The sequence below is a fragment of the Episyrphus balteatus genome, chromosome 2, assembly GCF_945859705.1.
Source record: "Episyrphus balteatus chromosome 2, idEpiBalt1.1, whole genome shotgun sequence".
Taxonomy (NCBI): Eukaryota; Metazoa; Arthropoda; class Insecta; order Diptera; family Syrphidae; genus Episyrphus; species Episyrphus balteatus.
The window spans coordinates 119,400,447-119,414,289 of record NC_079135.1 but is presented as its reverse complement, the minus strand read 5'-3'; the positions used below and the strand labels follow the sequence as shown (position 1 = coordinate 119,414,289).

Here is a 13,843-nt window from a genome sequence, read left to right as displayed (position 1 = left end):
GAGACCGAAAGAAAAGTGTAAAGTAGAATGTATAAACATAGGTAAGGTTTCTAGTCCTTAAAATTAACGATTTGACTTATGGATATGGACATGGGCACCAATTACGTTCAGAAACAGAATGATAAAACCGATTGAGGGTCGAATTATTCTGTATGTACCTATATAAGGCCCATTTGCTGAAACGGAACTTAAATCTTTATGTGAACCATAAACCCTTAAACTCTACATAATCGTTTGCACGAACTTCAAATTGTGCCATAAATTCCTCTAAGTTCAACATAACTTAGGGGCAAGAAATAGTAGAATCTAAGGGTTTTATGTTCTACATAAGAAATTTTAATTGGGCAAAAAGCCATAACAACCCTTAAAAAATGATTTTGTCTTTAAAATTAACATCTGTTATTAATTTAAGAATGGTAAACTCACTTTTAAACATGTTAACCATGGTAAAATTGGCCGCATAAATGTTTATAGAAGTGTATATCAATTTTATCTGTCACTTATTGTGACACACAAACACATTTACAAAAAAAAATCCTTCACATGAATAATTTTTGTTCATAAAATCAGACACTCATATTTTTATATTTTCATTTATAATTTAACTATTTTCTTCAATAAAAAAACCACAAAATACCAAAATTGTTTTAAAATTTCAGCTTAATTGCTCAAAAAAAATTAAAATTTACTGATGTTTATATCGATTTGAAGTTCTCAGCGATTTCTCGCATAAAAGTAAAACATTGCTAGGTTGAACATAAATATTTTTTAGAAACTTAGAATAAACTAAGAAAAATATAAAGGCTATGTTCGACCTACCTATGATTCAAATTTATGATCCGTATGAGCATAGTTAATTTATAATTTTATAATTTTTTTTGGCACTTAAATTTCTGTTTTTGAATTGTAAAAAACTTACAAAAGGCCTATTTTTAAATAAAATTTTTAATATTAAAGACAGAAAAGTACACTTCTTATACAATCTTCATATACAATATTTTATTTTCAACAATTAACGTTTTCGGGAATAACAATTCCCATCTTCAGATTGTATAGCAAAAATTAAAATTAAAAATTATTTAAATAATTTTGACAATAAAATCTAAACATACATTTTTTAAAAAATTTTCTTAATACCTAATAATTTTTTAGAGGTTATAAACGAAATATAATAATAAAGTTAAAGTGAATAAATGCATCTAGAATTATATCTCAAATATTTCTTTGGCCGAAAGTGTTATTCCCGAAAACGTTAATTGTTGAAAATTAAATATTGTATGAGTATAAGAAGTGTACCTTTCTGTCTTTAATATTGAAACTGAACGTATTTTTTACGTATAGGTTATTAATTTGAAATCTTTAACATAATGCAAAAATAAAATGCTTTTTTTTCAATTTCGTATGCATTTTGGGATCGGGTCAAAATTCTGACTTCAAAATTTTGGTTTTCAAAATTCTGCTTTTTTCAAGAAAATTCTGTTTTTCAAAATTCTGCTTATTTTATATTCTGTCTTTCAAAATTCTGCATCTTAAAATTCTGCTTTTCAAAATTCTGCTAGAATTTTTTGAAGAAAAAAATTCTGCTAATTTTGCTTTTTTTTCATAGCAAAGGTATGCGTTTTCTAAAGAAAAAAAAAAACACCTCATTGATGTAATTTAAGTTTGGTATGTACCTTCTTAACTGCCTAGAAGACTGACTTTCTTACAATCAACATCTATATACCGCTGAAAACTAATTAAAAACGATGTTGTGTAGTTAAAATTATTCCTTTTTGAATATAAATTTTTATTTGATTAATTAAAAAAAATTCAATAAATTTTTTTTATTTATTCATTTATCAGAAAAAAAGAATATTACAAAAATTGACATAGTACTCGTAAGTAATCTTAGCGCGAGCTTTTTAACATTTTCCAAACCCTTTTTTTTAATTTTTTGCAGAATTTTATAAAGCAGCATTTTAAAAAGCAGAGTTTTGAATCAGAATTTTGAAAGCAGAATTTTGAAAGCAGAATTTTGACAAAAGAATTTTGACCCAAGCAGATTTTTGACCCCAACCCATGCATTTTGATTAATAAAAATGTTTGAATCCAAAAATTAAAAAAAAAAAACAATCTTTCCCAATTCAACCCAATTCTGACAGTAGTTTTTTTAATATATTTTTTTGAGAGTCATAGAAAAAATATTTTTTTTTTTTTAATTTTTATCCCACCATAAATTCAAACGCTTTTATTAATAAAAATCCATATCCATTTTTCGTATTTTGTTTAAGACTTTATTTAAAGTCAAAATTGTGATCCTCTAATTTTTTGCAAAAATTCGAAAAAAAAAAAACGGTTCGGTGGGTTGAATCGAAACTTTAAAGGATAAACTTTAAAAAGCACAGTCAACGTTAGTGGTTTTCTAGATATTACCAACTTAGCACATGATTGTCTTAAAAGCCGCCAAAAGCCTTTTTTTTGTTAATTTTTAAAATGAATGTAGGTAAAGAATAAAAATTTATTCAAGATTTCAAAACCCTCCTTAATTTTCTTATGCAATCGACGAGCGGTTGCTGAGACATTCATGGTTAAAGACAAAAAGATCCTTTTCAATTCAAAGTTCAAAATCTCAGAGTCAAAATGGTTTTGTCGAATTTAAAAAAAAGCAAATTTAAAATAAAACCAATTTATTCGATTAATGTAGTGGTTAAGCTGGAATATATGTTTTCAAATTCGTAGACCTAATAAAGAACTAGAAAAATTTTGAAAAAAAGAATTTTTTGAGTAGATCTAAAAACAAAAAAGTAAGACCTTAAAACCGTTTTTTTTTTTAAATTCCAGTACAACCATTTTATTAGTCAATTGAAAAACCTCAAAAAATACCTGAATTTTTTCCAATAGTGTATTTTTATTTGCCATGATTTTTTAATCATCAGTTAGACTATTAAACCAATAATGTGACTTTACAAAAATATATAAACCTAGGAATAAGCTGGAGTTTATCTGATTTTTAAAAAATGTTATAATAGTAGTTATTTTTAATTGTATAGGGTTGCCAATTGTGCAGGAATTTTGATGATGTTCAATGTGAATACAGGGCTGGATTTTTCAATGGTCCAAAGTCCAATGTCTATTGGATCTAGCATTATAAGAGAAATCAAAGAATTTGATGGTCACTATGGCGTATGAGTAATATTTTTTGTTTTCCATAGAAAATCTTAAATTATGTGTATCTTAAACTTTTTAAACCTAAAGCCATTACGTACACCAAACAGAAAATTAAAAAAAAAAAAATGTTTTAATTATAACGGATTTTTTTTTTTTTGACAAAATAAATAAATAAAAGATCCCAACTTTTTGAATTAAGTAATTTTATTTGTAATATTTTGTTCATCGACCTGAGATTTTAAGATAATTTTGTAGACTTTTGTAGCGCTTGGCTTCAAAATGTATTTATCATCATTATTATCAAATACTTCAAATTCAAATCCATCAGATATAATGCCGACAAGTTTCCTTAATTGCTTCTTAGTTTATTTTCATTGTGCAAAAACCCACAAAACTCTTTAGAAAAGAAAGTTTGTGTCTCTTCTGTAATTTTACCATCACATCAAATAATTCAATCAGACAAAAAATGTTTACATTGCCATTGAATGAGTATAACCAATAAACCATACCTAGTATTGTAGTTGAAAAGCTACATCACCTGAGAGTAATGCACCCTGAGCTATTTGCGAACATTTAGCGTTGGCGTTCATTGATCTGCTGATGAACATTGTGTGGGTACTATCACAGAAGAAGCCAGAAATACATAATACTATGATGTGTGTATATGTCATTTTATGAAAGCCTGTTTCCTGTGTGTCGGCTTTTGTCTGAAAATAATACACGTCATAGTCGGTAAAAAAAAACCTAAGAGAAAAAACTGATGCTTTTTCGGACTTGTAAATCTGGTCCGGAAGAAATTAAGTTAAAATATCTTCTCTGCGTTCGCATTTTCATTTTTTTTTTTTTTTGTAAAGAGTCCTTCCAGCAATGACAGTGAAAATTCAATTTTAGGCATTCGTATAAGAGAAAAATTCAATTTGGACCAAACACAGATATAGAGCTTTTTTTTGTAACTTTAATGCTTTAAATAGATATAGAGGCAGAAGGTTGTCTGTTTTATTTTGTCTTTTTTTTATTGGGTCGTAGTGTTTTTTTTTTCTTTTTTTAAGGCACGTCATGACGGTAAATAATTGAAATACGAGTAAAGTCGACCCAGACGTAGTAGATATAGGATGAAACAGGTGTGTTTGGAAGATTGATGTTTAAAATTCTTGGACGTGATGCATGCGACAGGTAGGTTTTTTTTTTTGGTATTACAAATGTGTAGGTAAGTTTTTTTTTCTGGGGGATGGGGAGAGTATTTGAGAGAAAATGGAACTTTGACAGAGATTTGATTATGAAAGGGATGGTTTTGTTTTTCAACTCTGTCAGAAAATTGTAATATGATTTGGCAGTTTTTTGTTTCAAAAGTTTTTAAATTGATTTTTATTCGAAAGTATTTTTGGTACTTTCTGAGAACCTTTTAACAATAATTTTTCAGTTCGGTGAAAGTTTGAAAGGGTATTCTTTTGCGTGTAGGAGCTGCACTAAAAATAAGTACATGACCAATATTGGTATTTCACTGAGTCTTTGAAAATTTTAAAATTTGTTTAACGATTACGATTAACGAGTAGCCTAAGGTCTTCAAACTTGTGGGTCAATATAACACTTAAATAATCTTTCTTCGATTGATTTAACGCATTCTTCAGTTGATTTTGCGGGTTCGGCCATTGAATTTCAAAAACAAGTTTTAGCTTTAAAACGAGCCTTAGTTCAAAATCGAGTTTGAGTTCACAACAAGCACTATTTCAAAATCGAATTTTAGTTCAAAAAGAAGTTTAAGTTCAAAAACGAGTTTTTGTTGAAAACGAGCTTAGGTTCAAAACAATTTTAGAACAAAATTGTGTTTAAGTAAAGTATATAAACCAATTAGTAAAAATGAGTTTTGGTACATAGATTATAGTACAATAGATTATAGTACAAAAACGAGTTTAGATTCAACAACACTTTTTAGTTAATAAACTTGTTTTAGTTTGGAGACGAGTTTTTGTTCGAAATCAAGTTTTAGTTCAAAACGAGTCTTAGGTAAGAACAAATTTTTGTATAAAACCGAGTTTAATTTCAAAATAAATGTAACTTAAAGTCAAGTTTTCGTTTAAAAAAAGTTTTAGTTCAAAAATTTATAAATCAAGTTTTAGTTCAAAAACTTGTGTAAGTTTAAAAAGTGAAAAAAGGAGCTTTAATTCCAAAATGCGTATTAGTTCAAAAACGAGTATCAGTTCAAACCTGTCTTTTAATTTAAAAATGTTTTATTCAAAAACAGGTTTTTGTTCAATAACAAGTTTAAGTTCAAAAACGAGTTTTGCCTTAGTAACGAGTATATGTTGAAAGCATGTTCAAAAATAAGAGTTTTAATTCAAAAATAAGCCTTAGCTCAAAAACGAATTTTACTTCATAAACGAGTTTTGGGTCAAAACTGAGTTTTACATCAAAAACGGGTATTATTTTCAAAAGGGTTTAGGTTTAAAAACGACTTTAAGATCAAAATCGATTTTTGTTCAAAAAGAAGTTTAAGTCAAAAAACGACTTTAAGCTCAAAAACGAGTTCTTGATTCAAAAACAAATTGTTGTCATTAATAAAATTTCTTTTAAGCTTTCTAGTTCCATAAATAGTTTTTAACTTAAAAATTGGTTCAAAACTGAGTTTTACATCAAAAACGGGTATTATTTTCAAAAGGGTTTAGGTTTAAAAACAACTTTTGGATCAAAATCGAGTTTTTGTTCTAAAACAAGTTTAAGTCAAAAAACGACTTTAAGCTCAAAAACGAGTTCTTGATTCAAAAACAAATTTTTGTCATTAATAAAATTTTTCTTTTTAGTTCCATAAATAGTTTTTAATTTAAAAAACGGTTTCAAGTTTAAAAACGGCATTGAAATTAATTAAATTTAAAATTTTTATTTTATTCCCGTGTTCTTGCTAAATAAATTTCGTAACTTAAGTCTTGAAAAGAATTCCCAGTAAATACTTAAATATTCTTAAAATACCCTGCAAGGTCTTTCTTCCTGTCACGATTCATTGATAATAATATAATAATAACAAGAAGGAGCAACAGTCTGGGTTACTTACGGAACGGATATACATTGAGTGCCATTTCATTTTAAAAGCCCTGTCGATGAATATCAAAAAGGTTGTTATTTTGTGTATCTTGTGTATTTCTGTCATAGAATTTTTATTAATGCAAAAATTAAATGATAAAAATAACTTAAAGAAAAAAAAAATAAAAAAAGAAGTATAAACGACAAAAAATAAAAGAAATACCATTAAACTCGAATGAAAAGTTAAAGTGACAAAGTCTTTGACAACGTCAACGTCATAGTATAATGTCGTTGTCAATTCATTCAACCGAAGCACGATGGAATTTTTTTTATCCACTTTATACCAGCAAACTAACAACGACGACGCGACGGACACTATGAGTTGCATAGCTTTGGTATACTCACTCAGAAATGCATACCCAGGTGAATAAAAAGTTGAAGGGATGCCATTCAATTTGAATTCAATAGACAAAATGGGTGAAGGCAGCTCAAAGTCCGGACAGAAATAACTAGACAGACACACACAAAGCTTGTAACAAAAATTACAAAGAAAAATACCCAGCCGGTAGCGTGTTAATGGAAAATCATAAATAAAAAAAAAAACCCCTGAAGCGGAACTCAGAATCATAGTTGTTTTTTTTTTTTTTTTTTTGAAAAGGTCTTTCTTATTTGTCATTGAATTTTTTTTTTATTTTTAAATGAAATACAATTTTCATAAAAAATATTTAGGTCAAAGACCAAGATCTCGAAACACATTTTTAAAGTATTAACAAAATTTAACAGAATTTCAGATCTAGGAGAAATATGTATAAGAATTTCACTCTTCAAATTATATCGAATTTATATCAAACCTTTGTTTCCATTTTTTTTTTTATTTTTGAACCACAAAATTTTAAAATCTTTTAATTCTTCTGTTGCATTTCACTTTAAATAAATAAACTGTGTGGTTTTGTTTAAAACCACATCAGATTTAATTTTTTGAAAAATTATTTATTTCATGGATATAATTATCAACTGCAGTCAAAATAACTTTGACTGAATTCAGTTAAAAGTGTCGGGATATTCATTCTTATTATAACCCTTTCACACAACAAACCACACCTTTATTTGCTTCAATAATTAATATTATTGTTAATTCCACAATCATTTTTGATTTAAAAAAAAATAGGTATTAAAAAAAAAACTTTTTTTCTTTTCATAATCGACTGAAATAAAAAGTGAATTATTTTTTTCGCATAATTGGTTGCTTTTATATTTTTTTCATAAATATTAATTCCCATGGGAATTCATTCATTCATTGCACTTTCAACTTTCTCCATCATAACACCCTCAATCAGTATTCGCGTTGTATAGTAATGTTTTCTGTTTGTTTGTGACGAAAGAAACTATTAGGGTAAGTTATGGATTCTTGGGAAAAAAAATTAGTAAAGTTTCATGACTTTACCAGAAGATTTTAGTGATTGACAATGTTCTGATTTATTTGAGTTTGAATACAATTTTTTTTTCTGTTTCAAAACCAATAAATTCATTTTAATACAAAAAAGAAATTTTTATTACAAAAACCTCTTCAAAGTCCAAAATTTAATTTTAGGTCCAAAAATAATAAGAAATAAAATAAACAAACAGTTCAAGTTCAAATACAACTAATTTTAGGTAAAAAAAAAAGGTTTTAATCACTTAAAAAACGATACTATAATTTTCGACTCAAAAACGGGTGATAATATCAAAACAAGTTAATATTTTGTGTCAAGGCGAATTTTAAGTTCAAAAACGAGTTATAAATTTGAAAATTTGCAAAAATATTAAACTATTTAATATAACATAAAAAAAAAAAAAAACAAAATCTTAAACCCAATTTATAAAACTATAAAATATAGAATTTTGCATGTATATTTGGAAACTTAAGAACGATAATTTCAGCATTTTTTGTCGAATAAAATTTACTTTTTCTAGTTTAAAAAATTGAATTTACCTCAAATTCATTGATTCTCGTAAATAAAATGGATTAAAAATACAATATTAAATTTAAAAATGAACATTTAACTGAATTTTTAAAAGAATTTTTTTTTTAATTTTAAAAAGGACTTTGAACTTAAAAAATATCGAGACCAAAAATAAAAATTTTCTGCATTTCAAAAACTAGTCTTTTAAAAATCGACTAAAATTTTTCAGATTATTTTACAAACTTACAAGACGTATTTTCAAAGGAAAGATTTAAAAAAAAAAAAAACATTTCATGGCAAAAATAAAATGCACAACTAGGTCCCACGTACTTGCTCTTATGGTAAAAGAAGTTCTTATTAGGCTTTTTATAAAACAAAATAAGGGAAAATTATAATTTGATTTTATTATTAAAGAATTTCCAATAAACTAAAAAAATACATAACATCTGTTTTTATATTTAATGAAACCCCGTCTTTAATGATTTCGATCACAAAAAAATGAATGCGATCTGCTTTCTGTATGAAAAGAAATTTTAGAAAACATAAAATAAAATGCATCGTTAGAGCTTTTTTTTATATATAAAAATTTTATAAAAAAATTTTATATATATTATATATAAACATTTTTCAAAAAAAAAAATACCATTTTGAAGAAATAGTCAATAAAACACATAAAACCAAAATTTAAAAATTTTTAACCAACCCGTTTTCAAAAAATTGATATCTTAAAAACCTAAAAATGTGCTTTTTATTTTTTTTTTTTTAATATTTTTTTTTACCTAAATGCTTTTTTGTATTCAAAATTTCTTTGAAATCGGATTAGTCTTGTACGATATATTCAAAAACCAAAAAAAATGGTTCTATGGCAGGTACCTATAGTTAATAACAGATTAAAATTTTTTTTTAATTTCAAAACTTGAGTCTTATTAGTCCTACATTGTACACAAAAATTTTAATCAAAATCGTTAGAGCCGTTTTTGAATAAAATTAACTTTTCTATTTCCGTTATATGGCATGTACTGTTTTGGTACTAAAAAAATTCAAAATCTTCTCTCGGGAATCTTCCAAAACTGTTGACTTCCAAGTTTTAAGAAAAATGTTTTGCCTTTTGGGGCAACACATTTTTCTAATACCATTAATTGCGAGGTTGTACCCTTATTTGACTGGACTATTTCATTTTTGGGGTAAAATTCAAAATAAAAAAAATTAGTCTTTCAATCTATATTTTTTTTTTTTCCTTTTTTAAACTCAACCTAAAGCTTAAATTTTTATTGGTTACCTAATAAATTTGTATTTTGATTTACAAGAACAAGTTTGTGTGGCTCAGTCGAGTATTTTATTTTGTTTGGAAAAGAAGTATAAAAAGTGAGTTTCACTTCAAACTTTCAAAATATAGCTATTTTAAATTTAAAAATTAAAATGAAATTAACTGCATGCTGCATTGCATTAATTTAGTGAATTATGGCTTTCATTTCAAATGAACTAAAATAACTACTCATAAAAAAATAGTTCTGAATTTCAGAAATTCGGTACAAAAACTCAATCATCATACCCAAAAGCAAATGCATGCAACCAGTAAGATTTACTACCGTCCCAAAAGGAAATCTTGCATTTAATAACTTCAATGGCTTATTGCACAATATACATATAAATTTATATATTTATTACAAGTCACTCAAGAGGCAATTCAAAAGAGTGCAAATCATAATAATAAGCTCGTAAAACAACAACACTACACAAGCTCAACAGCAATAACTACAACAACAACCAATTAAAAACAATTAATGGCATGGCAATTAAACTTTCAATATTCCATCGCCACAGAGCGATAAAAATATACTCGGGACTCCAACTCTAACTCCGACTTTGACTCGTCCGTCGTCGTCCTCATGAATGGTTTGGTTCCGAGTTTGTATGCACGAGAAGAGTAAAAAAAAATAGTATAATCGTCCAGCAACATGCAGGCAATTTGCATTCAATCGTAAAACAAAACTCTATGCTGGTTGCTGGGTTGCCTTGGACGGTCGACCAAATTGGTCGTTTCATATTCCGTTGTTCGATATGGTTTGGTGATGGTGCTTCAAATGGTTGCAAAATTCATGATAGTGAGAGCGATAGTTTGGCTCAATGGCTGGCTAGTGTGTTGTATATAATGCAAATGTGCAAGCAAATCTATATGCGTGAGTGTGCTATTCTAATTCACCCTCTCATTGATAATGGTCAGGGGATCGAACCGAACCGACATACAACACACTAGGAAAGAAAGAAAAAAAAAAAAATCCAATTAAATAATTTACACGATGCACTTCAAATTGCATTCCACATGCAAATGTTGCTTTGCTATTATAGGCTTTCGATTTGGATTTGCATGAAAGTTTTAGAAACTAATTTTTGCATTAAAAAGTTTACGTTTACGATTTTTGAGTAAAGAGGTTGTTTGTGCGTGAGTGTTGTTGGAAATCGATACGTTGACCTCTTTTTTTCTGTGAAGAGTGTTATGGGAATAGGGTTGCCATTATAATTTGTTGATGGAAAAGTCTTGATCTTAGGATCCTGGGAAAAAACTTTGGGTATTTTTGTCAAGATTACTTTATAATCGTAAAAAAGTCAAAAAGCGACATTAATATCGTTTTTCTTTTTAAATTTTTTTTTTCCAATAAAAAGAAGTTAGCTTTGGAGCTTTAGGTAACTGTAAGTTTATCGGTTTTTATTTTTAAAAAAAATTTAAAATTTTACCATAAATCTAATAATAGCGTGTTTTTAAATTTTAGCCTTTTGAATACCTATCAAAACTCGTTTCTTAAGATTATTTACTTAAACGTTTTTGCTTTTAATCAACTTTTTGTATAAGCTAACTCGTTTTAAAAAGCTAAATCTCTTATAAACCAATTCATATTCTAAAACTCGTTTTTAAACAGAAAAACTCGTTTTATATTGTTAAAACTCGTTTTGAAACTAGTCTTCAAAGCCTTACATAAGACTTATTTCTATTAATACATTGTTGATCGTTCTTTCTCGAAATTTGAGCAGCTTGTTTGAAAAAATTGTAAAATCGACTTTTTATCAAAAACGAGTTTCAACTCAAGTCATTAAAAATGTCAAAGATAAAACTTGCTCTTGATGGAGAAATATAAATTTTTTTGAAAATAAAAACGAGTTTTGAACTTATACTTAGCTAAATACTTGGAACTCGTTTTTGATAAAATGTCGACTTTCCTAATTTGTTTTTTCAAAAAAGTTCATTCAATTTCAAAAAATATAAAGCTTAAAATAGGTTCTTATATTAAACAAGTCTGATAAATTGCTTCTACGACTAGATTCAGAAAACGATTTTTTCTGTTTTTAACGAGTTTCAACGTTAAAATGCATTCATCTGAGATTTATCTTTTAAAAACACGAGTTTAATTTAAAACAACTAAACTTAAAAAAAAAACGAGTTTTTATTAAAGAGTCGTAAAAACGAGTTCTGTTATTCGAAAAGTAAAAACTTCAAAACACGATATCAATAATTTACTTTTGCTTTAATTATTTTGGAACCGCTTCCTTTTTTTTCTTTAATTTTATTTTTAAAATTTTCTTTGCTTTTGTTTTTTTTTTTTTGTCTTTACTTTTCTTACCTATATTTTTTTTACATGAAAAAAGATGTGAACCTATGGCAACCCTGCATCGGAAGAAAAAATCTGATAGTCCATCAATACAAATTATTTCATGTTATTTTCTTTTGTATTGTATATTGTTGAAGTTTACAACGATCAATGACCTTCTTTCTTACTTTTCCTCCATAAAAGAGCCTCAGGCGTAGGTTTTGTCTTAAATAAAGAAACCTCTATAGGTACCATACCATTACCACTATACAATTATCACCATCACCACCGCCTGCGATAGTATCTTCTACCCAACAAATGAGTACCGCATACTTCAAATTAAATCCGCCCGCGATGTCTGCGATCATTGTGGATCACCTTGTGTCATTCTGACATGAACTTGACAGCGAAATATAAATATGGCGTCTGCTGCGGATGTTGTATAACCTTATTCGTGAATGGTGTGCGACTTCATTGTGCAAAATCAAATTAAAAAAAAAATAATAACGACCAAGAAGGAGAGAGATTTGTATCTTTTTTTTTTTCTTTAAGGAGAGAAAAAGTTAATTCAAATACAAAAATGAAAGATGCCAACATTTTTTGTACAGGATTTGTTGTGGGTATCGTTGTGGGGGCATGAAGTGTTAAAGTGAATGAAATGGGTTTTAAGAGTTTTGAGCATTGTTTTTTTTTTTTCAAAGTGTTATAATGACGCAAAAGATATGTATTTTGTAAGGATTTGTATTTCGGAAGGTTACTTTTTAGTAATGCTTTAAGGTCAAGAATATTAATAAGTGATTCTGTTCACTGAAATTTATTTCTTGGAAATATACACAAACATTTCAAATAAACTCTCAAATTTTAAGTACCTAGGATAAGAATGAGCAAGGCATCGAAAGATTATGGACTTTATTAATCAAAGGCTATAACCTGCTTCAGACAGTATAAGACAGATACTGCAACCCAGGATATACTTTTGTAAAAAAAAAAAGGACACAATGTGTAAGGTTGCAGTCTCCTATTGCCATGTGGAAATAAATCATCTTAAAAGCATTGTAATTAACTAAAAGTGGATCGCCTAGTTGTGATCAGAATTAATTAATTAATACGTAAATTTTAAAAACTATTTCATTGTTAATTTAATTTTAGCCTTCACTAATTAAAGGGAAAAGTATAAACTAAAACTTTGAAATGTTTGTAACACTTTTATTAAAAAAAAAAAAACGGTTACGTATACGCCATAGTGAACTTATGATTAAATTTTTAAAATAATCTAGAGTCCTCTTTGTAAATGGCAAATTGAACTTGAAATATATTTTAAATATTTCTGAACATGTTTTGTCATTTTCCCTGAGCTTTAAGACGTCAATCATGAATAGAATAGATCAATAGAACTCAAGATATACATAAGTTTTTTTTTAAACCGACAACTTCAACTCTTTTTTGGAAATTGTGCTGTTTAATTTCGTGGTGGTATATTTTTAAAATACACTTTATTCAAAGAACACTGTTATTTTATTTTATTTTATTTTATTTTATTTTATTTTATTTTATTTTATTTTATTTTATTTTATTTTATTTTATTTTATTTTATTTTATTTTATTTTATTTTATTTTATTTTATTTTATTTTATTTTATTTTATTTTATTTTATTTTATTTTATTTTATTTTATTTTATTTTATTTTATTTTATTTTATTTTATTTTATTTTATTTTATTTTATTTTATTTTATTTTATTTTATTTTATTTTATTTTATTTTATTTTATTTTATTTTATTTTATTTTATTTTATTTTATTTTATTTTATTTTATTTTATTTTATTTTATTTTATTTTATTTTATTTTATTTTATTTTTGGTTCTCATTGAAAACAGAATTTTTGTACTGTAACGAATCATTCGATTTTCGGGCCTTATTTTCAGAAAAAAACACCCTTTAACAATTATTTTTCTTTCTTTCGTAAATGTAATTTTTGTAACAGATTTCCTTTGTACAAATTCTTAATTTCATCTTTTCTTTAAAAAAAAACACCCTTTCTAACTACAACATACCCCTAATTTGTTTATAGACTCTTTTGATCATCTTTTTCCAAAAGAAAAATTTTTCAATGTTCCATGAGCGAAACATTTCCTTTTTTCATTAATTTGTTATT

At 26.6% G+C, this 13,843-nt stretch overlaps 1 protein-coding gene across 2 annotated transcripts in view; it reads right to left on the bottom strand.

Annotated features, from left to right (window-relative positions):
* Positions 1–13,843, bottom strand: part of LOC129910160 (uncharacterized) — a 165,694-nt gene that overhangs the window by 73,270 nt on the left and 78,581 nt on the right. The gene's annotated exons all lie outside the window — the stretch shown is intronic.